This window comes from Anas platyrhynchos, chromosome 1 (assembly GCF_047663525.1).
Source record: "Anas platyrhynchos isolate ZD024472 breed Pekin duck chromosome 1, IASCAAS_PekinDuck_T2T, whole genome shotgun sequence".
Classification (NCBI taxonomy): Eukaryota; Metazoa; Chordata; class Aves; order Anseriformes; family Anatidae; genus Anas; species Anas platyrhynchos.
In genome coordinates, this window is record NC_092587.1 from 61,863,119 (window position 1) to 61,887,969 (window position 24,851).

General features: G+C 35.6%; 1 long non-coding RNA gene across 4 annotated transcripts in view; it reads right to left on the bottom strand.

The window, feature by feature from the left end:
- Positions 1–24,524, bottom strand: part of LOC106017297 (uncharacterized) — a 43,855-nt gene extending 19,331 nt beyond the window's left edge. For 2 of the 4 annotated variants that reach the window (XR_011809811.1, XR_011809809.1), the window contains exons 1-3: positions 24,349–24,524; positions 24,147–24,231; positions 14,012–14,127 (exon numbers count right to left, since the gene is read on the bottom strand). This is a non-coding gene — a long non-coding RNA (uncharacterized lncRNA). The remainder of the gene's footprint in view (positions 1–14,011; positions 14,128–24,146; positions 24,232–24,348) is intronic. The other 2 variants (XR_011809810.1, XR_011809808.1) reach the window with 2 other exon arrangements.
- Positions 24,525–24,851: the final 327 nt, after the last annotated feature.

Below are 24,851 nucleotides of genomic sequence, written 5' to 3' on the forward strand. Positions count from 1 at the left end.
GTTTGAAGATAGAATCTGAAAGGCTCCTGGGCATGGAGGAGACATGAAAGAGGAAACAGAAGAGATGCTGAGGTGAGGTGTGAGACCCATTTATCAGGGGTGGGGATGTAACAATCAGGCCTGGAGGATCAGAGTTGTTAAAATCAAAGACGTAAATGTATTGTTTACAGTGTGAAAGGCCAAAGGCGGAAGAACATAGTGTATTTCAAAACAGTTTAAAGGGAGCCCACATGGTGTCAGCTGTTTCTGTGCACAGGCTCTAGAGAAATCTTAGGAAAGATCTCTGTTTCATGCCAGAAATATTAAGAAGCTTGTCCTGATGGCTCAGCTCTACAGGAGAGCAATCTTTGTTAGTGTATCTCCCAGAGCTGTTCAGCTGCTTGCTGCTAGTCTGCTTAGAAATGTCAGACCACATAAAGATCTGAGAAGAAAATAGCAGCAGACGGTTTTTCTCTCATCTGACTTTTCAATAAAGGTATTATTACATTTTAATATTTCCATTTGCATTGCCTCCATTCAAAAGTGGTTAGTATGCAATTTTACCCCAAAGCATGTCTTCTTCATCATATTTTGTATTACTGTAAACTGACGGACACATGATATGCTTTACATCTTATACCTGAAGCATCATTTTCTATTTTCTTCCACAACTCTGCTTAAGAACTTTAAAGATTCATCCAAATAATACTTTTTTTTTTTTTTTTGGCTCTCACCTCTATCTTCTGCCATCTTTTTTTTTTTTTGTTCTGAGCAAGAAAATAAACAAAATAAATGTTATAATGAAAAGAGACCAAATGTTAACTAAGTTCCTGAGAGTTTAGTTCCATCTTTCTGAAGCGTTTCTGACAGTTAAACAAAATTGGAGTTTATTTCTCTCACTATTCTCACTAAGGATATAAAGTTAGAAACTATTCTTTGAATAATTTTATTTTCTTTTTAATATCCTAGATTTTCAAAAATAATCAGCAAGATGGAGTAATTTGCAAATTTCCCCCACTGGTTGGCAAGACCACCTTTCTAGGTATAATTTTATTTATATTTTCTCTCTTTCTCCATAGAGTATATGTTTCCATGTTAGAATATTTTTTACCTATCTTTGAATTCTATATCATGTTTATAATGTTTAAGAGCTTTAGATACTGATAGGAACAATGGCGAACATGTCAGAAATACAGAAAGTTGCAAACGTGGTGGAAGAAAAGTTGTCAATTTATTTTTTTTTAATCATACTTTAGGAAAGAAGGTCAAATAAAATACTACAGTGAATTATTCCAGTTGACAAAGTTTTTGTTTGTTTGTTTGTTTTTTCTTCTCTGTTGGTTTCCATTCCCATCTAAGTGGTCAGAGGTTAGTATAGAAAACAAAAGCTGTTAGTAGTTTTCTGAATTGTGGTTATACAAATAGCTAACCCCACTCCCTTGAGATGGAGAAAACAAACTGCAAATTACAAATTTATTTGCAATATCATTAACTGAGTCAGGCAGCTTTTGCTATGTGTCCAAGAGCTTCAGACACAGCTTAAAAGTCCAAAGAAGATTTTACACACAATAAATACATGCAATAAATAACTACATTTGCCGAGCCATTAGACTATGCATTAATATATTTACATTCCCAACAAGATACCCTATCAGTCTTTGCTAGCCACTCATCAGCAAGGGGGCGAAAGGTCAGCCTCCACCCTTGATTTTGCTAGTTTGCTGTCTTCTGGCTCCTTGTTTTGTTTTTTTATGAATTTATGCACCAGCATGCTGTGTTCATATTTTTCCTCTTAAATCCTCAAGCTTCTAACTATGAATTCTCAGTTTAAGCTTCTTTATCTTGGATGGCTCTGTGCACTTCCTCACAGACCTTTCTCACAACAAAACAATTTGTTCTGACATTTAGCTCCAGGTTTTGTAGCCAGGCTGCATTGGAGCTAAGCCTCGAGCCACAGAGAGATGAATCCCATGGAGAAGAAATACAAAACGAGGATTACAGATAACAATGTCTTTGTATTGTCTGTGTTTATGTACTTTTTAACAGAAGTGAGCATAGTGGTTCATCCTGCTCTGAGCTATTGTTTCAAGGCATCTATAGACACAAGAACATATTGCATCGATTTATACATGGTTCAGATTATCAACCAGTCTGAGTCCCTCTTCTTCATCACATTCAATTTTATCTTTTGAGCACATAAGTTTTCCACCGAAATAGTGGGAGTAGAAGTGATAAATACGCACTCCACCATTTTCCTTTTGTTGGTTCAGCTTCCCACCCTGCAACGAATTTTGTATAACTCATTGTAATGACAGTCCTCTGCAGGATTGAGGCCTGGCATGAAATTTTGTTTGTCACAATAGGTGCTTTAAAACAAAGCACAAACCTACCAGTAAATAGGTGGTAGTTCAGCATAGTATCTTATGCCAGAACATTTCCACAAAACAACAACAACAAAAGCTGAACCACAATTACTCTGTTTTGTGGAGATCATTAGACTTTTTCTCCACAATGGTTGGTTTTCTTCATCTCTTTTTAATTATATTGAAATTATTGATGAGAATTAAAATACCAGCAAAATTAGAAAAAAATAGGAGGGAGGAACATTTTACACAAGAAAACATATCAGTGACTTCTAAACAGCTGAAAGGGTTTGAAGATGCTGAATATAGTAAAAAGGAGCCCTATGTTATATATTACATTCGACAGTGATTTGGAACAGAGAGTGTGCTTAATCCTGTGACAGTGCAATACATTGCATGAAGTAGGAGTGCCTCATAGACAGAATTATTATCACCATTTATAATAAAAATGACTGTATCTTTGTAACAGGGTTCACTACTATATAATAACTAATCTGGAGAGTAAAATTAAATTTTACAGCAATAGAAGCACAATAGTTCTCTTGACAATGGGACTACACAGCTATTAAACTGAAGCTAGTCTCTACAAGGACATTCAGAGTTCTCCAAAATGCTGCATATCCTGTGTTGCAAATCGATTGGTCTGTAGAACTTGAACAGAATTATTATTTGTGTGTGAGAGAAATACATTTTTCTCATTCAAATGTGCTTCCACCAGAAATCCACTTCGCTTCAAAATTCCTTGGGTTTTTTGAGACTTACAGCTGCAAGAGGATTCAAAAAGACTTTTAAAGGGATCATGAACTAATATTGGATTTAGTTATTAAAGACAAGAGTGTCTGAGAAGCCACTGTCTTTGGTCACTTCAGTCTCTCCTGAGAGAGCCTTGAGGGAGCTTTGTGAAGCTGTGCCAACTCTTTCTCACACTAAGTCCATAAGCCATATTCTATTGGCTGAAGCTTTTCCAATTTGTGAATGTCTTTGGCCATATTAACAGGAATTTGAAAAGAGCTTATGGAGAATTAGAAATCCTTAGTCAGAAACCAGTAGCTTAGCTGTAGGTTATTGTTCTGTGCTGTTGGTTCTTCTAATGTCAATTTCAATGATTTTCATTTCTGAAAAATCATCTTAATAATACATTGGGAGCAGGAATACCATGTGGAGCTGCTTGTAGGCTTACTAAATATAACTTATGTTCAGCTCATCTATTCTGCTAGATTTTTTTGATAACAATTAATCTTTTTTCCTCTTTCTTCTTCTTCTTTGTTTATTATTAAAAAAAAAAAAAAAGTAGTAAAGGTGAGTATTATTTTTGGCGAGAGGCACTTATCTTTTCCTCCAGGATTTAAGAATTCTTTCTACTCACTATTTCCTGAAATTGGAAATCGATCATGACACCACTATTGATATTCTAAATATGGCTCAATTTCATTTGGATTATGCTACTGAAGAGCTGGAAGATGACAGCAACCAAAATAAAGCCATTTAAATGCCAATAAGTTCAACTAATATCACTCTTTAGTTCCTAGCCCTATTCCTTTCACCAGGTTTCAGGATGATTTCAGGATGATTTAAGGTTGAGTAAAGAGAAGGGAGAATAGCTTGACCAAAACTTTTATGGCAAATGTTGCACTGTTGCACAAGCATTTTTTTTTTTCCCCCGTCAGGACTAGAGGTCCATCTTACAGTACAAAAAAATCAAGGTATCTCTCAGATGACAACCATTGCAGAGGTCCAGTCAGAGAGTTAAAAAAAAAAAAAAAAAAAAAAAAAAAAAAAAACAGACAAAAGACAGAGATGCAAAATTTGCATGGGGTAGAACTGTTTCATGTAAAAGGTAAGGATAAAGAAACATGATGTAAATAGGCATACTTAAAGTCATACTGTTATCCTGGGATGTAATAATAGCTACTATCATTCAGGAACCTAGTGAAGAGCTAGAGAAGAACTGTTGGGTATTGCAAAATTCATATAGCAATACCAATCTCTAACTGATCTCTAAGGAAATTGTGATTAAACTTCCTATAACTTTGCTGTTTCCTTGTGTAATTGCAGCTTTTTTATCTATGTTACTCCCAATAGCCTACCAAGAACTACACTGGAAGTGTGAGGTCTCTAGATGTTTCAGCTGCAGTAACTTTATACTCTTACAGTATTTATTCCTCTAAAATTATTAGATGTATCTGCCTGATCTCCCCACTTTTTCTCCTATAAATGTGATTTGGGAACACAGATGCTTTTCTTTTATAACTTGATAAGTAGAAAGTAGTAAAATATGCTGAAAATAATCCTTATTTTTTTCCTTCCAGTCTTCACATGGAACTCAGGGGCTGGATATTCAACTTGTGTCTAAAACCTATATTCAACTTGTGTCTAAAACACAAATACTTTTCAACTTTTCCATCTGTGTGCTTTTTCCTATCCTAAATGTGAAACAGAACTGAAAAAAAAGAAGATTAACATAGCTCAGATTTTCAGTCTAGATCTCTGTCACCAGCTGTAAATTGGCCCATGGGAGAGGGGAAGAAAAGGCCATATGGCTTCCTTCTCCTTGTTCCAATTATAATAATCATAAAAGCTATGGACAGCCTTCAGCTGTGCCCTGCCAGAAGATGCTGAATTCAAAAACTGGATGGAGATGAAAAACAGTGCCATCCTTGCCATGGGACTGAACTGCAGTTGCTCTTGTCTTTTACAGGTAATATCTACTAAACATTTAATATGGGTAGGTTTCAGCTACCGTGTAATGGAAATGCTTTGTTTCTACTCACCCTGTGAGGGTTGTATTTCTTTTGGTGCTGAATAGCATTAAGTGTATTAGCATTTACCATAAAACCTCTGTTGGTATTGTATTTACTAGATACAGAAAACATTTACCAAGGTCAGTGTAGGTGACTCTCAGAAGCTTACTGATGTTTCTAGAAAGTCCTCCTACCTCACTTGCTTCTTTAAGTTTTACTGGAACAAGCTCCCCAGGGAAGCGATCAAGGCACTGAGCCTGCCAGAGTTCAAGAAGCATTTGGACAACGCTCTGAGACAGGTAGTCTAATTTTTGGGTGGTCCTGTGTAGAGCCAGGTGTTGGTCTCAATGCTTCTTGTAGGACCGTTCCAACTTAGGATATTCTGATTCTATGATACCAAACCAGGGCTATGACCCCAGTTAATATCGTATTCAGAGATAAATCAATAAAGGAGAATGTAAACATCTTTTCATGAAAAAGGAAGTAAAAGAGATACTGATAGGACCACAGAGAAAGATTCTAGTGTTGTTTTAGGTTATATATCTGGAAATCATCAATCATTGAGCCACTACATTAGAAAGATACTCTTGGCAAAGTCAGCACCCACTGTGGCAAGAACTCTGGCTATGAAAGAGTACTGATGAACTTTGCCACTAACATAAACAAGCCTCAGATGCAATTCAGAAACCCAGCTCAATGTCATAAGTGATGAATCAGCTGCATTCCTGGGAAAGATGCAAACTTTGAAAGAAATCATTTCCTTATGGCATTGAAAGACATGACTATATATATAATATAATATAATTAACATACTACACTATAGTATAATAATAAATTATATTAATATAATATTATACATAATATAATATCATAATTTTATTATAATATATTAATGTATTATATTAATTATATCATATTATATTATGTTATATTATGGATTTGGTTTTACAGCTTTCATATCCTTTTATGTCCACAATGAGAGGCTCTCATTTCAGAAGAGGTTTCAGTTTCCTTGCCCTGACACTGACCAAAATATTAGATGCACTAGAGACTGCAAATTCCCTGAATTTCTTTGTGAGCACACAAGTTTTGTGACCTATCTTCTGAGGTTCTGTAACAAAATTTCCTTCTTTGCTGTGTTTGATAGTGCCCAACCTAGTTTGTAAAAACCATCCTAACCAGTCTTTTCCCTGTGAAACATAAATACCTGTTAAATGATAGAATCACATAAATTAAGAGGAGTGTTCAAATTAAATGCACTTTTTCTATTGAGTAATCAGATTGGAAAAACACTTCTGTCATTTATCTAGCTCACATTTTCATTAATGCTCCCACAGCTTTTAACAGCATGAGGTGATGAATAAAAAGCTTGCTAAATGAAGAAAGAGGGAAGGCATAAGCTCTCTCCGAACATGTTGACTATGTACCTGTTAATAAAACCCAGTTTACAGCTTCCTTCAGTACAAGAACACACTGGTGATTACTATTCAGCTTGTTGTACACCAGGACTGCCAAAGTCATTTCTCCAGAGTTCCTACTTATTTAGCTGGTCCCAAGTCTGTTCTGTTGTATGGGGTAATTACAATCCTGGTGCAGGCCTTTGATTTGTCATTGCTGAAGTTCATGAGGTTCTTGATGGTATGTCCAGCCTGTGAATGTCCCTCTGAATAGTAGTTCAATACTCCAGCATAATCAGTCACTCCTCCTATTTGCTCAGTCCATTGGGTGGGTGTTCCATGCTTTCGTTCAGGTCATTAACAAAGAATTCAGACAGTATCAGTGATACTGATCAGTGAAACTGATAAATAGAGACTTCATTTGGGATTTGACCTCTGTGTGTAATAATTCTAGTGAACCCCACTGCAGGTTCAATTTTAAGATTTCAGCTGTTTTCCTCAGCTGTGGGATTATTTTCTACTATCACATACATTATTTTGCTGGATATTAGAAATCTTTGTTTCAGATGCATTAAGAGTCTCTCTTCCTCACAAGCTTATAATGTCTTAAATTTCAATAGGTGTCTATATACTAAAATCTTCTGGGTTTCAAAGCATTAGTCATCACAGTGAGCACAGTTGGTCCTATTAAGTATGTTTGCACACACAGGTGATCATTTCGTTCTGTGAAATATCTTGTTACACAAGAGATCAATTAAGAGGACTGTTATTGCTGGAAACTCAATTAGGAATAATCAGTTTTATTCTACTAATGTCAGAAAAAAGTTTACTTGTAGTGTCATTGGTAGAACCTGGGAATGGCATTTAAATCTCTTAGCTTATTAATAAGAGATTTAATCTTCCTATTTCCTTAGATGTAATTTAAATATTTTATCACATTTATCACATCAGGCAGTTTGTGGGATTGTCAGTCAATCAGTTAGGGATTCAAAGATCATATTCATTTTATGTATGCCCTCCTACTTTCCAGTAACTTGCTCTGCAGTGAAGAAAGTATCAACAATGCAAGATATCTTCACACGTATCTAAAAGTGATACCTCAGATTATCTTTCAGAACTTTCAGAACAAGGCTTTTGTTAGCTGTCCTTCTACATCATGTCTGTCAGTTTTCACCCAGCTAGTTCAGACTGTTCTTTGGGAAGCAGTCTATTTTATAGTTAGTTTGAAGAACATTTGACACTCAGCATAATCACGTGGCTAGATCAGCAGCAATTTCCACACAAACAGTCTGAGAACCAAAATCTTCTAACACAGTTCTCAACTCTTTCTGCCCCAACTCTTTCTGAACCTGTCAGAGTAGCACCTATTGCTTCTTTCCTATCCATATGCAAAGGATATTCTTTCGGGCTGTCTGTTTTGCCTTCACTCTCTGCTGTGGGTAGGCTGGTCTCCAAGTTTGGCATCACTAGCTGGTCTGGGTCCTGCCAAAGCCTTAGGTGGTTAGAAACACTCCACATTCCCAACAGAATTCTACAAGCAACCTCCCAAATGAATTACTTATTGAATGAACAAATTCCTTTAATTTCTATTTCAAGGGTTAAACTGCAGAGTACTGGGCTTTATCAAGAAGGCACCCCAATGCAATGACCTTTCTCTCTCTTTCTCTAAAGGATTTCATCATCCATAGGCTACTATGGAAGAAAGTGTACAGCTCACCTGTGACTGCAGATGGCTTCCTGAAAAATGTCTCACTAATGCCACAGGAAAATGATATATAGCTTTCATTGCAGGCAATGTTACATAGCTTTGAGCTGGTTAGTGGGATTCTTTAAAATGTCATAAATGAAATGCAAATACAGAATCAAAGGTTCAGCCAAAATAAAATAAAACAAACAAACAAACAAACAAACAAAAGATAATAAATTATAGAAATGGCAGCATATAATAATCATTTTCTAAATAAATGTCAAAGTACTTGACACAGCCTCCGTTACTATAAAGAGATGAAATATTTCTCTGTGCAGTTGCTTTATATCTAATGTCAGTGGTGATTATTGAAAATACCTTGAAAATGCATTTACATTTTGACCCCACAAAGTGTCAGGGTGCTCTTTGTCTATTTGATTCACCTTTGCAAATAAGGGAAAAAAGAGGAGTGAGTGTTATGTCCTGCATTTTTACAGCTCAAATTATACTACTCTGAACTGAAAAACCAAAACTACAAATTAGATTTGACCAAATAGATTTCTGTGGTTTAGTGAGGCACAGAAATCTAGGCAGCAGAAAAAGACACCTCTTACAAATCAGGCCTGCATGTAAAAAGTCCTAGTCAAAACAATAGTCTGTTGTCATTCCTCCTGCAAAAAGCACTCGTGCAAAAAATTAGATGTGATTATGTGTCTTCATGATGAGAAATAAATGATGTTTCCACCCACCTATTCCTCCTGAACCCACTGTTATTGCAGTTGTTCAACTACAGACTGGATACTGTAATGACAGTATACAACCAGGAAAATGAGGTGAAAGAAAATTCATCCTTGTAATGTAATGTGTGATGAAGTGAGGAGAGCAGCACATTCTTGAAGGTTTTCAGCCACTAGAAACACTGAAATACTGCCTCTGGGTTTTAATAATGTAAAATTTACTTAGTTACAAAAATTTGCTTTGAAATTTGTTTTGAAACATATTACAGGATGCAAGATTCCTGTTTGGTGTCCTGAGTCTCCTGAATCCCAAAATCAAATATAACTTATTTTACAAGCATCTTTAGGTGTCTTTGTACTGGGTCTGGCTGGAATGTTAACTTTCCCAGCAGCAGCCCATACAGTGCCGTACTCTGTACTTGTAGCTGGAACAGCAGTGTTATCACACCAGTGTTGTGTCTACTGCTGAGCAGCAGTGGCACAGTATTAGGCCTTTCTCTAACCCTCCTAGGGGGTGGGCAAAAGGTGAGGAGAGAAACATCACTAGGGCAGCTGACCTAAACCAACCAAAGGGATATTCCATACCATCTGATGTCACACTCAGCAATAAAAGGTGGAAACAGGAAGAAGAGGGGGGGGGTGGGCTCTCGTTTGGAAGACGTCGGTCCTCCTCTCAAACACCGGCTGCGTGCGTTGAGGCCTTGCTTCAAGGACGTGGTCAATCATCGCTCATTTGTGGGAAGTAGAGAGTAATTTCTTTCCTCTGCACTTCCATATAGCCTTCATTTATTTTGTTTGTTTGTTTTCCTCCCTTCTTTTTATTTTCCTTTTTTCCCCTCCCTTTCCCTTTTTATTTCCCCTTAAATTGTTTAATTCATGGTAGTCTTTATTTAATTATTATAATTATTTCCCTTTAATTAAATTATCCTTATCTCAACCTGTGAGTTGTTCTTTGCGTTACTTCTCCCCCTCCTCATCTAAAGGAGGGGGAGTGAGAGAGCGGTTGTGGGGTTTAGCTGCCCAGTACAGTAAAACCACCACAGTCTTCAAGACAATTTTTCTTCCACTAAGGTTGGCCTTCAAAGAAACAAAGATGACATTGGAGAACATCTTTAAGAGAAAGTCATAAATTTGAGCCTGGATTCACCCTACTTAAGACACTAAATTGTAATGTTTGCATTTAGAGCTGAAGTTCTTTGTGTTCCCAGTAAAATCAATGGCTTGGTAGAGACATTTCCAGTGAGTGCATCAGGTCTGGATTGATATTTAAAGTTGGATTTGTTACTGTTGAGATCAATTAGCATTACTAAATTCCCCATGTAAGAGTCTCAGACAAATGCAATAGGGACAGAGGAAATTGGTCTAATTGTACTTATAAGAGTAAAACTACAAGGAACTAACAGACTTGTTTGTCATAGAAATTAGTTCATGTAATGGAAGGAATCTATAGGAGCCTGAATATAAACAGAAGAAATCTATAGGAGTCTCTATATACAGGTAATCTCTGGAATAAAACGTAATGTACTACATAGATCAGAAGCTGAGAAGACAAACTGTAATGAACAATGTAAGTTCCTGTTCTGGAATGGATTGTAAAATATTTGAGATTTTAATCAGTAGAGAGAACTTTAGTATTGAGTATCCATGCAAAACAGCCATTCATAATTGAAATGAGAAGAGAACAATTTATTGAGAGGATGAAAACATAAGTTGTCTTGTCAAGGCCCTTCTTTTCCATAAATCAACTATTTTGAATCCAAAGAATATATATATGCAAATCACAAATTCTCCAGACATGATCCATAATACCATGTATGTAGTCTAAAAAGTTGGCTTTCTCATCTTTTAATTTGCAATTGCTAAATTGCTTTGGAAAACACTGAAGAGGAAAAACTAATTTGTTCCCCTAATAACAGTTTCTCATAGATAAAACAGCCATAGACATGTTAAATGATTCTGAATGAAAACACAATTACTGGTATTAAAAATATAAGTAGATGAGAAAGCAGTACTCTGCTGTATGGTATGGGGCATACTGTGGAATATGATAAATAGAATATGATAAATTCTATTTCACCAGTGTCACTGCTGGTATCACTCACACACTTATGTTCATCCTTAATTTATTCTGAATTATAAACTGAACAAATGTTGCTATTAGTTTATTTGCTGAAGTCTGGTTGTCTTGCATTTCAAGCTCAGAGGAACTGAGAAATGAGCTGAAATGTCATTGATGCAATTCTAGTGTAGTTATTTCTGGAGCTGTTTTTGATTAGACTAATGTCCTTATTTGCTGTCTCTTCTCATTCTAGAGAATGTGCAAACTAATTCTAAACTATTGTGCCCTCTGCAAACTTGTACATGTATGTCTTGTTTATTGTGTTTTAACTGAAGAGTTTCAGTAACATAAGACTCACTGTGTGGTTCTAATTGTAACAGACCCCAAAATAATCCGTGTTTGTACAAGTTCTGGATTCAAAAAGTAGCTTAAATAAGTATCCAGAAGGCTTTATCAACCCTGAAACAGCTTAAATTTTATAGAAAACAAATGATACCTCCAGCTGAAAATATTAATATATTAAAAGATTGTCCAGATATTAAATAACTACATTCATTGATTGCTGTAAGAACACAGTTTAGTCCTTCATTCACGTACATGTATTTATCACCCAGTTTTATCAGCAGAAAGTCAGTGTTCTATTCCACAAACATAAAAACTTAGACTGCAATTGTGTGAAGTAATATGTGGATGTCATAGAAATCAAGAAGAGATTAAAGTGATAACAGTGGTTATTCCTGTAGTTCTTAATATTTGCGTACGATACACTGGCTGACTGTTGGCCAGCTACAACTCAACTCTAAGCTTTCCAGTAGAAAAAGATCTGGATTTAAACATACAAAATATATTAAACTCCTCATTTGTAAACTTCTCATGAGGTAAGAGAGCAAATTGCCTGTGATTCCATATCAGCCTGTCAGATTTGCTGAGGCTGCCATGAGGGTGTGAAAGTAAAACATAGGTACTGGGATACTGATGAAGCTCTTAGGCTTGACTGTTAGCAAGGACTTCAGTACTGATCGTAGTCCTTTTATTTAGAGATGGATCTAAAAGGACATGAAATAGAAAAACATCAGAAAACTCTACAGGGAGAAGTATATCCTTAAAACTGAAGCTTTATCCTCAGATAACAACAGCAATAATTCCACATAAACAATATTATTAAGACATATCTTCATTCAGTTTCTCACATAGCCTCTGCCTACCCTTGTTCTGTTCCACAATGGAAAAGCTAGATTGCAAGACAAGTGAGCAGATCAGACATATGGATGAAGAACAAAGCCAGGAAACTCTGAATACTTTCTAACACCATCTCCATTCCATTTTAGTTAAACAGCTATGTTTTCTGACATTCACAAAGAGAGCAAAATGCCCTAGTTTTACTTGTTGCCTTTATAGCACCGCAGGATCACTGTCTTGGAAAACAGAATTTGTAGGGCATTACCATATGTACAGTCAACCACCAAAGCAGCTTTAGGCTCAGACTTCAGCATTTAAAAGTAGAATTCAGTTCAGAGTCAGATCCCAGTATAGCTTAAGATGAAAAAATGTCCCCAGTGGGTCTAAGGGTTTTTTTATTATTATTTTTTGAAACCAGGCAAAGGTGTCCCCAAAGCACAGTGTAAGATTCTGAGCTGTGCAGCTATGGAGAGCAATCACAGAGGAAGTGTTGCATCCTTCATGCTTCTCCTGCCTTTTTCACTTCTATTGACCTTTTAAAATTAAACAAGGGCTTTTTTTTTTTTTTTTTTTTTTTTTTTTTTTTTTTGCTAGGCTTTGGGATTCATTATTTTCCACTATGCGGATTTAACATCTTCCTTATTTAAACTTGGCTGGTATCATCAGTACCGAAGAAAGCATACTACATTTTGTATGATTTATATATTTTTTTCTCATATAATTATTATTCATTCCTTGAAATGTTAGTATTCACTTTTACCATTAGAGGGCTGTATTGTTTGTCACTTTTTCATTTGTTGACTGTTATGTGTTTATATCTGTCAAGACCTACCTATAATAATAACCATTACACATCCAAATGTCCTGCCTTTCACACATCAAGTGGTGTGGATCTTGTTCACTAACAGTATTGGGACAGTGATAGAAAGAGAGAAAAATGTAAGATTTCCATAAAATTCTTTGGCTAACCTTAAAGGTCATTTCTGCTATTGCTAATGACTCCAGAGATGGTTGGCCTAATTTCTTAAGGGGAAGCAGATAGAGCAGAATTTTAGAGAGAAATCTGAGAGGAATGTCTCAGAGAAAACATGTATCCTTACTGAATTCAAGAAGGAAATATGACACTGAATTGCATGGATCCAAGATAGATCTTGCTTCTATCCCAATGCATTACAAGTCAACAAGAAAACCCCTACTAGGACTGGAGGTTAAGGTGAAACCTTACCTATAAACACATCAATCTGTAACTTCCCATTTTTAGGATCGATTGTCACTTCTTCTGTTGTATTTGGGGTACTGGTTGTCAGTGTGGGTACAGATACAGTTTGAATGGGGAGGGAAAAGAGGAATTGCAACAGTTCTTTCTGTCAGTATCAAATCATACTTTTTGATTAGGATCCCCTGGGTCCAAAGAGGACTGAAATGAATTAATACAGAAAGATAGGTATTTTTATAACTTATTTTTATTATTATTATTTTTATTTTTAATGCAAACCAGAAGCGGTCTGGCTAAGTAATTCCATCAGGTTCTTATTATGGCAGTGGTTGTGCTGTATATTCTGACCATTAGGAAATAGGAATGCTTAAACGTTGTGATTGAGTTGTCACTGTCTGATGGAGGGATTCTTTTTGCGCAGTGGAGTTAGCAGAGGAATTCATTAGACATAGAAACTTCATATCTATGTACACAAATTAAGGTGAAGCAGATAGCACTTTCTAAAGTTACTGAGTAATGCAGTGACAAATCCAACTTTGTAGAACACTTGGTTATATCAAACGACAAAATTATTTGACACTTGCCATTATAGTGAGCTCACTGGGCTTTGTTAACAGACTTATCTCATGCGTCCAGATTAGAAAAAGTCTCACCATTGACTGACTGTTCTTCTGAGCAGTCAGCATCAAAACTGCACTCCATTATATTGCTGGGCTTCAGGAGACATTTTCAAAGACACATATGACAGGCAGACACTGGCTTTCATTATCTAGAATACAAATTGTTTCAGAGGTTAGGGACATTAGGGGCTCTGACGTTACATATCAGGATAAAATTCTATCAAAATACCTTGTTAACTAAGGCACACACATGAAAGATTATCATAACTTTCCATGAATAAAACCATGTTCTGAATTCATCAAATCATTTAAAGACATGATTAAGTCCCTTGGTGGGACTTAATTCCCCCCTGTAAAGCATTTTAGGAAAACACAGTAGACATTAGAGAGATCCAGATGCTGGAAAAATATAATTACCACTGATATTCCTTATCAAAATAAAATGAAATGAAATAAATAAAATAATGTAATATAAATAAAATAGATATAAAATAAAACAGTATTTGAAAACACTAGTATGTCCTGTATAGTTTGGTCCTTAAAAGTGCTGCTCTGCTGTTTTTACATTCTAGTCATCATTCCTGACACACCTGTGCCACTGAGATTTGGACAGGGCAAGTAGTTGTGTGTAGAAGTGGCACTGTATGTACATGGATCTCCAATGAAGGTTTTGAGGAAATGGAAGAAGAAAGGACACCAAACTATATGTCTTCCCCTCTACTTCAAGATATTAGACTGTGCAATGAGAACAGCTTTCAGAAAAAGACACACAAACTTAATTCATCTTCCTGAGATGCGGACCACAACATGTTTAGCAAGAGCCAGGGTATTTATTCTTATGAACACTTGCCACTCTAACTCATGGGGGAGGACAACATTCAAACAATAAAATCAAGGAATGTCCCTTTTATTTTTTTGCCTAAAGATAAATTTATTTCTTACATTGCTTTTGAATGACAGCATATCAACATATGGATTAACTCCCTCTTGTCATCATTGGCAGGAATGTTAATGTGTCCTTTTAACACATTTTGTGTCACCACATTACAGACTGCTTTGGAGAAACTGTTCATGAACAGTTGATGAGAAAATTCTGCCAAAATTCACACACACTAAGGTTGAATAGCTTGTTGTGACAGAAGATTAAAATAAATAAATAAATAAAATAATAAGCAACACTTGCAGTTCTAAATTAACAGGTAAAAGACAAGAATATATATTTTTTAATAAATGAATAATATCACCTTCAGGAAAATGAAAGAAAAACGGTAAAATATTAGTAAACACCTCATAATAATTACATCTACATCTACTTTTATGTGTTTGCATTATCTTATGGCCTTTAGATTTGGATTAGATTTGGATTTTAGCCACAGATTGTGATGCCAATGTGTCAAGTGCTGTAGGTAGTGACACTGTGGACATATAAATTTGTTTTTTTTTGCTTCAATTGCCTAGAATTAAACTATATGATAAAACAGATGGACAGAGACAGATGGGAGGAGTAAAGGAAAACAATGAGGCAATGTTTGTGGGTGTGCTTGGATTCTGGTCTCAGAACACCAAAAGCTCAGCAATCCCCATTTTTTGTGAGCACCACACCAAAGGAGAATGTTAAATTGTGGCTTGAAAGGGAATAACAGAACTTCATGGAAGACCATGGGAGATAAAATATGCATGAAGGTGTCACTCAGTGCCTGAATGTATGCAGTTGAGGATTTAATATGGGTGTTATGAAAGTTGGCCTCAAAGCCCAACTGGAGGTGGGAAATGACAACTTGATACTGCAATAAGGCCTAAAGAGTTCGGAAAGGTTTTGTTTTGTTTTGTCTAAAAAAAAAAAAAAAAAAAAAAAAAAAGGTTGGGTTGTTTGGTGCAATACAGAAGGAGAGTGCAATTGCGGAGTGTGAAAATCAAAGTGATGGACTAAGAAAATGACCTTAGCAGCAGCCTTCTACATGCACACAGGGAGCAAAACTGCCTTTGACAGAAACAGATAACATGATGTCACAGTAACTGAAATGTAAGATAGCAAAGCTTTAGGAATTAAAATGGACGACAAAACTCTATATTTGCAGTGTTCTGCAAGCTCTCACCACCACCAAAAAAGTATCTGCCACATTTAAAGACAGGTTTGCATATCATTGTTAAGAAGCACGCTAAATTAAAGATTAAACCTAGATTACAAATTTAAATGGCAGATCACAAGCATCTGCAATGATGCAGAAAAGGGATGTCTCAGAGGCAAAAGATAAAGATGCCTTTGTGAGAAGAAAAAACATTCCACGAAGCACTGTTCTGTAGTGAAAACAGTAAAGCAGAAAGATGAAAAAAGATGACGAGGACAGGTTATGCAGTGAGGTCATTGGAACAAGCAAACGAGTTAGGGAAAGGACAGTCAAGAAACATCATATTTTAACAGGTAAGTTCAATAGTTTAAGAAAAGGAAGGCAAAGGCACTCAGTTTGGTCCAGTTCCTCTTGGACTGAGAAACTGTTTGTGGAACATGTGAAAAGGTGGCTGCAGTAGGGGAAGTCTTGAAGACAGTGACAAGGCAATTGATATTTGAGATGAGAAAACCCACTAAATGGGAAAAGAGTTGTTTATGAAAAGGAGGACAGAAAAGATGTGGTAAATATTTTGTGGCCTTTCTTCCATAAATGCTCTGAGTACAGAAAAAAGATACAGGAAAAGGTACTGGGGAGTAACCAAGGCTTTACTGGTAGCACAGACTTACACTGGGGCAAAAAAGAAAAGGTTTATGTATGAAAGAGAGCTAAACCTTGACACTTATATTTACAGGAGAAGGAAAAAACAAAGGAAGTCAGGAGGAAAAGCAACCTCCTATTTAGCCTATACAAGGATAAATAAAAGTGGGAGGAGAGACAGATGAGAGAAAAAGGCCGGTATTGACATGACCTTAGGTGAGCTATATACTGAAGATGATGTTTAGTAAAAGGTAGATAAAAAATAGATATCTAAAAAATAGTTATTGCCAGTAATAAATGGCAAGGGGTTACCAAATAGAAGACAGACAGACTCTGTCTGACAGGATAGAAGGTACATTGTACATTTTTGCCTAAAGGAAAAGAGAAGAACTCAGTATGTCATGAAAGTTATGAGTGCAGAACTGCTGCAAAGGTCAAAAGTTAAGTTTTGGAAAACAATGAAAAATTCATCAGGAGGACAATATTAAGAGAAGCATGCGTTGGGGAATGGAATAAAAGACACTTTGGAAAAATATAATACTGTTCTTCTCTACTGCAAACCATATACAATACACAGGAAAGGAAAATTTTAAGATGAAATATCCAAGACTAATCTAGACTACACTAGCAAATGTTTGTCATCTCAGTATTTCTGGATCTTACATTCATTGCTCAAGAGTTTATATTTGGAATAAAATGTGACTCAGAAGGAATTAATAGAATGAGAAGGAGATATAGAAGTGACTCAAAAAGCAGAAAACGGGACGAAAGCAGTGGGACTCAAATTCCTTGGGCTGAGAATATGCCTGCCTATGTGTAATGACAAAATCTTACTTGCTGTATGTGGAATGAGAGGGTAATGGCTATTTTCAGAGGTGAGATCTATCTCTTTTTAAATCACCCTAATTTGGCCACTATGCTGCACTGTCCAGATGTTTCAGATAAATAAATGTCCACAGTTATTTCAAATTGTTCTAAAATGTTTTCCATTGGCAATTGCCTCTCTTCAGGGTCACCTACCATTATTGTTCCTCATCACTTCCTCTCTTCTAGTCTTACATAACATATTTCATATAATTTTCTTGAAGCATCATAAGGAATTTGAGTTAATAAATACTGCATTCAAGAAGAAAATAGATGAGGAAGTAGGATTAAAAGATCACAGTCTGACAATATTTTGACAATCTTTTGCAAATAGATTTTTTTTTTACAAGATTATTCAGTTAAGAGTCATAATGCCTAAATCACTAACTTTTGATCAGTTCCAAAATAATGAGCAGGAAAGGCTGATACTTATTTCTTAAAACATTTCTTCATCCATTTAGTTAAAATTCCAATAACAACTGTTCTCTGAACTAGGATTACAGTATTTGAAAATTCTCATTCTCAATGCCAATACCAATTCTGCAGCCACTCTTCACAGCCATTCACCTAGGAAAGATCTGCCCAAGAGCTTTGATTTGGCTTTTCTGTACAATCTGGTGGAATTAATTTGATCTCTCATTTCTTGTCGGGAAAAATATGGAATAATAGTTCTTACCCCTCAGAGTTACTGTAAGAAAAAATAAATTAGTGTTTATAACTCTAAAATCATTCTAAAATCATAAGGACTACACAAATAGCAAACACATTTTCTCACAAGTAATAGAATGTTTTCAGTGCAGCCAGCTGCACAAAAAATAATGGGAGAATTAGACTGAAGAGAAATTTAGATTTCTTTCAATTCAAGCTCCAAGGCCTAGAAAAAGTCCCATCAGGCCCCACAGTTAATAAAAGACATGTAGTAGTTTCAACCTCAGCAGTTTCAACCTTACCTTAAGTTTTGCTTTACTTATAGATAGTATGAACAACCCTCTCAATTTGTCTTTTAGCAGTGGCTGATAACTAGTGAATTACGGCTCAGATTTGTGTCTGAAGGAACCTTTAAGCAACATTAGGATCATTATATGACCATTTGGTACTGCTTTCTTCAGTAAGCTTTCCGCTCTTAATCAAGAAAACAAGAAGTGCTACAACCAACAGGAGAAAGAAATACAAATGTGTATTGTTATAGCAATCTTCCAGACTGGAAGCATTGAATATTAGCATCATTTACAATCATAAGTTGTATGGCATTACCTGCAGTTCTAGGGTTTAAAAACTGGAAATACAAAGTGGGATTTTTGAAGTCTGTAGTCACTTGCCTCTTTGAATTTCTAAAGAACTCAGAACCCTGCAGCTGCTAATGAGGTTTATGCCTACAAAGGCAACATTTGTGTATTTGTTATCTGGACACCATCTGTTCCAGCACCAAGCTCTCAACCACTCTGAGAGTGACTTTGAAGCCCACTATAGCAGTGGGCATTCCGAATTTTTCGTAATCACATCAATGCTTAAACAGGTTTTCAAAGTCAAAATTTGAGCTGTGAGTTCCAATCTGTGTTGTGGGGCAACGCACAGAGTGAAAATGCTCAGCAAAGAAGAAATATTCATAGTCTACAGTAACTGGAGATACACCGTTGGTATACCAAACTGTACAGTCTCAGCTCCTGGAGTTACAGACCTTGGGATGGAAGAAAGCATAGAGATGTGACAAGGTGATAACTACTAAAATAAATTAGGAGGAACGAAGTTTTGGGAAAGAAAATCCTAAAGAATTATGAGATTATTATGTCTTATATTTAACATATCTAATTAGATACTTTTAAAGCACATAAGTAATCAGAGGACAAGGAAGGAGAGAGCAAGACCTCAGGTGTCAGAGGGAATTTACTGAATGAATGGAATTTAAGGAGACATTGCTAGAATGCTGAAGGGCTAGACTTGCATTTTCAAGGATAAGAGATAGATGTTATAAAAAGGGAAGAAATTTTTTCAGTCACTTAAGAAAAATAAAGATTAAGTGAATTCCAACATCTGGGAACACAGAAGTAATAGTGAGTAGCAAAGAAGATGGTGAAATATATTGTAAAAAAACTCTTCTGAAATTTGAGAATGCAGAACATAGCACAGAATGGAGAAAGCACAGCAGAGTACAAAAACTCTGTATTATATATGCAGAACTGATTCTAAGTACACAAGAAAATCAGTTGCAAAAATAAAGTGTCTTAAGAGAAAAGCTGCATTTTGTTTTGTTTTGTTGTTTTATTTTGGATGCTAATTAATCTTTTGTTGTGTAGTACAAATTTAATTTAGAATTAACAGATGTTCCTTTGCAGGTGACAGGTTATTTACCTTCATGAGTGATGTATCTGAGGTTCATATCATACTCATTTAAATTCTAAAGTTTAATTCATAAAGTCTTAATCATAGAATTTTATAAGAAGTTCTGTAAATGACTTTTTAAATACTTTCAATTAAAAATATAATTTCAACACATTTTTTCTGCTCACATAGATATTGCTTTAAAATGCAACCGGTTCTAATTTGAGACACAAATTCTTCTGTGTATTACATGAGACTCAAAACTCAAGTTGAATTCTACTCTTCTCAATCAAGAAAGCTTTGGATGGTAGACTGGTCTCTTATGTAAGATGTGCAATCTTTGTTTTTCTATGCTTTGCAAAGAGATAGAAGTTAAAGTGTTAAATAGAAAGTTCTTTTATTATTATTAATTTTTATTTATTTATTTTCAGAAGACACAGAGAGCAGCCATCTACCATCTTTTGAGAGCATCTATTTATTTGTTTTAATGCTTTAGAACACTGCAACTGTCCAAAGAATGCAAAAGGTCAATTCCATATTGATTATGTTGCATGATGGGGACAATCTGAATGTAATGCTTTTTGATATGCTATGCTGAAAGAATGGGTTCTGTGAAGATAAATGCCCACTGTATTCATTTCATGATGCTTTTCTGCTTGCTACTTCAAGCAGTTTCTGACTGCAGAAGTGACATAGATCTCTATCCATTACTAACTTGAAAATCTAATCTAAAGCTCTGTGAACCTGGAGGCAGCACTCACTAAATTGGTATTAAAACCCATATGAGGAATTACATAATCCTTTAAGGAACATTTCATTTGCCAGTGACCTTTTCAGCATGGGGAACAAGTTGTTTGTTTGGCAATGATTTTTGCTAGAATAAACTTCAATATTTGTGTGTACCCTTTATCCTACAAGAACTCTGAACTTTTTACACAGTTCTGTCATATTACACTGTGCCACACAACAACTTATACGTAAAATATATTGAATATATTGTTAGCCAGATATGAAAAGTTGTTCATAAGTGTAGCTAAAGACACACTAACAGCAGTGTGCAGTGACAGTAAAATGGAACACTGGCTTCTGCAAGTGTGTTTTCAATACTTTACATGTGATTCAGAAGATTTTTTCTGCTTCCTCATGACAAGTAAGCAGTCAGAGGAAATTAAGCCTGAACAAGGCTGAGCAGAGACACTGTGCTAAATTACATCTTGATCTCGTCCTCCACTGATAGTGGAGGATCATTGTCACCATCATTGTCACCAAAAGAGTGAAAAGCTTATGAAATTAATTGCTGGTCCTTTTAACTTGAGATAGTACCACAGCCAAGAATACTATATTCCTTTTGAAATTGCCTGGAGGTCCTGGATTTGGGACCTTGCCAGAGGTGTTAGAACGAATAGAAACCCCAGCTACACTCAGAGTTCAGATCAAGACCTTTCTTTTCACACAAACCTTTCAGCAATAACAGAAGATAAAGCAGAAATGGGACAGAATGGATTCCAGCTATAGTTGAACACCTTTTTTTTCTGCCTTGGGATCTTTGCAAGTGAAATTACCAACATGTTGCAATGCTTTTACAAAATGAGAAAGATCCAACAACTCAAAGTTTTTCAGAGGCTGTTATGGAAGTCAGCAGCTGTTATATTGCAGTTATACTAAAAAGTTAGTCTCTCCAAATATACAAGAAGAATTGTTGTGCATGTTTTTAGTAGCCAGAAAGAGAACTAGTCTGGTCATTCTCTCAGACATGCTGTGAGATCCTTTGGACATAAAAACTGTTATTAACCCCTGTGAACATATCTATAAGATTACATTCTAAGTCTGAAAGTCCAATTTATCTTGTTAAAACCTTCTTTTGGTAATTTTATCAAGATGTTGTCCTCAGCAGATAATTATGGAATTAAATGATTTTTGTGGCTGTTATTGTTCTAAAATAATATTTATTTTTCTTGGCCTTCAAGTCAATACACAGATAAAATGGTTTCAAGCTTAAAAAGGCTTGAAAGCTTAAAAAGGCAATAATTAATTGTCTAATTAATTATTTCAGTGTTCCTTCTTGGAAAGCCATAAAATAAAATATCTCAATATAGTAAGATAATATGTACTGTAAAGGAGGACAAGAGGTGAAGCAGGGGGAAGCACTTCTGAAATATTTCTAGAGAGATTCCCAGGCTACTTTGCTCCATCAGCCTTTCATTTAGATGAGAATCAGTTAAATAAATAATGCCTAGTCCACAGGTGGTGTGAACAGCTTTAAATCCATTGATTTTACTAAGGCTATTACATACATGTTGCAAACAAATCTGTATTGCTCAAGTATTCATCAAATCTCTCATCATAGGCTTTATCTAAATTCTAAGAAAAATAATGTGCTTCCAGTGTTTATATAAGAACCAATAAACTATGAAAATGAGTTTAAAAATAGCTATTGTTCTTATGCTATAAAACCACATTTTAATGTTATTAGAACTTCATTTGAATTTTCTGCATTCATTTAGTAATATTCAATTTGATTTTAAGATTCTCTTTCAAACTCCCTTCCCCGCCATTTTACAATGTGTTTTGTTCTCGTCTGAAAATTACATTGGGATTCACTTCAGAAAATACATTTTTCCTTATCAAGGGATAGATCTGCCTTAATATCTCATTATGGAACAGCACATATTTAATTCCAGTGGTTTCAAATCATCCCCAGTGTTTAACTGGTTTCTGCAGAAATTCCTAAATATGCATGAATAAAATATGTCAGGCAGATGAAATAATGTCTTGACACATGGCAGTTATTATAAGTGGGTGTTGTGATGTCTTTTGCTCATATCCCATGCATGTAAGATATTTTTTGTGGCAAAACCTCAGTAAAAACCACAATGCATGGCAGTAATTCAATATTATTCAGGAGCAGAAGGAAGATTATATACCTTTTTATCTTTATTTTAGGTGAGCGAGCCAAACTGAAGCCCCTTCAGATATTTTCCTTAATGTCTTATTCCTTGATGGATATATCTGACACAATTTATTTTGCCAAGAGGAAATAAGTGATCTGCCTTTGTGGAGACTACAAAAAAAGTCAAGCAACTTGGTACATTTCAATGACAGGACAGGACAGAAAGGCAGAAGGAAGAAATTCTTTAGTATGAGGATGGTAATGCACTGGGAAAGGTTGTCCAGAGATGTTGTGGATGCCCTAGCCCTGGAGGTGTTTAAGGCCAGGTTGGATGAGCAAGGTGTGGGAAGGTGTACCTGCAGGGTGGTTGGAACTAGATGATCTTTAAGCCCCTTCCAACCATTCTGTGATTCTGTGACCCCATGAATGCCCTGGGCTGAGTGTGTCTGGCTGGCTTTTCCTCTTCTCTACTCCTCTCTTCCTTTCACAAACAGAAAAGCTCCTTCAACTCTGCGAAGACATTTTGAATCCTGACAAAGACCACTTTCTGGGGCAAAAAATCTCTCCCTGTCTTTTCACTGTCTGGTTGCAAGAGAGAGCCTTCTCCACAGTATCTACACAAACACAGCAAGGAGGACCACGGTGACACAGAATTCCTGGAGGCTGAGCAACACTAGGAGAAGATGTGGTGGAACAGGAGGCCATGGCATTATTGAAGCTCTTAACCTTTTGAAAGCAAGCCAATAAAATATTAGTAAATTCTATTATTACTATTAGATAATTCAGTGTAACAAAGACATCTTGTTCTTGTTCAATACCAAAATTTATATCTGAGAAATGACTCTGCAAACAGGAAATTGAAGGTTCAGAATAATGGGGATAAAAGAACTTGGTCAATTTTTACTTTTTTTTTTTTTTTTATTTATTAATTAAACAACTAATGTGGTGAACGCAGGAAATAAAAAAGAAACAAACAAGCTAGAAACAACATTTTAGCAATGCAGTAACTGAATTGAGAAATACATGAAGTAGCAAAGCTCATTTTCATAATAGAAGAACAAAGAGCATGCAAAAATAAAAGTAAGTGAATCCCTTCTCATGGAAAATAATGCAGTTTTGGCTATAAGTGATCTATAAAGTTCAGTGCAGCAACAAAATGTCTGCTGTAACAATAAACTGAATAAAAGAGATCATTAAAGACGAGTCACTTAGAAAATTAGTTGTCACCGTTTCTAAAGTGTTTTATATCCTGCTTGGAATTGATTTTATGCAATGTCACATATTGTTGAATGCTCCTTCAAGAGACAATAAAACATTTACGCCCATGTGTATGAAATTTCATTTTATTTCATTTTTTTCTATTGCCCTCTTACCTCCCTTCTCTTACCTGCTTTATATTTTCTTATGTTGGAAGATTTATTTTCTTCACTGATCTCTTTTGGCTTCCTATTTCTTTCAGTAGTCCTTTCTTCCTGTTAAATAAAACAATAAGATTTACCAGGAAATGGAGTTGAGGTAGACTTGGGGTTATAATTCCATATATGTCTAACTGAAACTACAGGATGCAAGACAAAATATTTTATGTCGACCTCTGATGCTTTTCTTAGTTGATCTCACTCAGTTCTGACTTCAGGACTTGATCTTGAAGTGAGGTAGCTCAACACATCTGGAAATTATGTTGGTCTAATAACTTCTCTCTCTAATGTCACAAGATAGTACCCAAAGATAGAAAAAGAAACTGTTTACAACACTCATTCCTCTCAGATTTGAATGTTATTCTTCCTACAGGCATCATATTCTTCTCCCCCCCCTCCCCCCCCATTTATAGTTCAGTGGTTTACCATCTCTTTTTCCCTTTTTTTTTTTAAAGCAGTCATTCAATTAGCCACTTCAGTATATATTTTCTTCTGACACAGTTTCTAATGCAAGTCTGCAGATCTCCAGATACAGATTTGTTCTTAATATTTACATCAGCGGGGAGTAAACTGTAGATTTGGCTAAAGATGCATGAATAGAAAGGGTATAGGAGTATCTCACCAGGCTAAACAAAACTGATATTCTGTGAATTATATTAAGCTTATTTCAAGTTTAA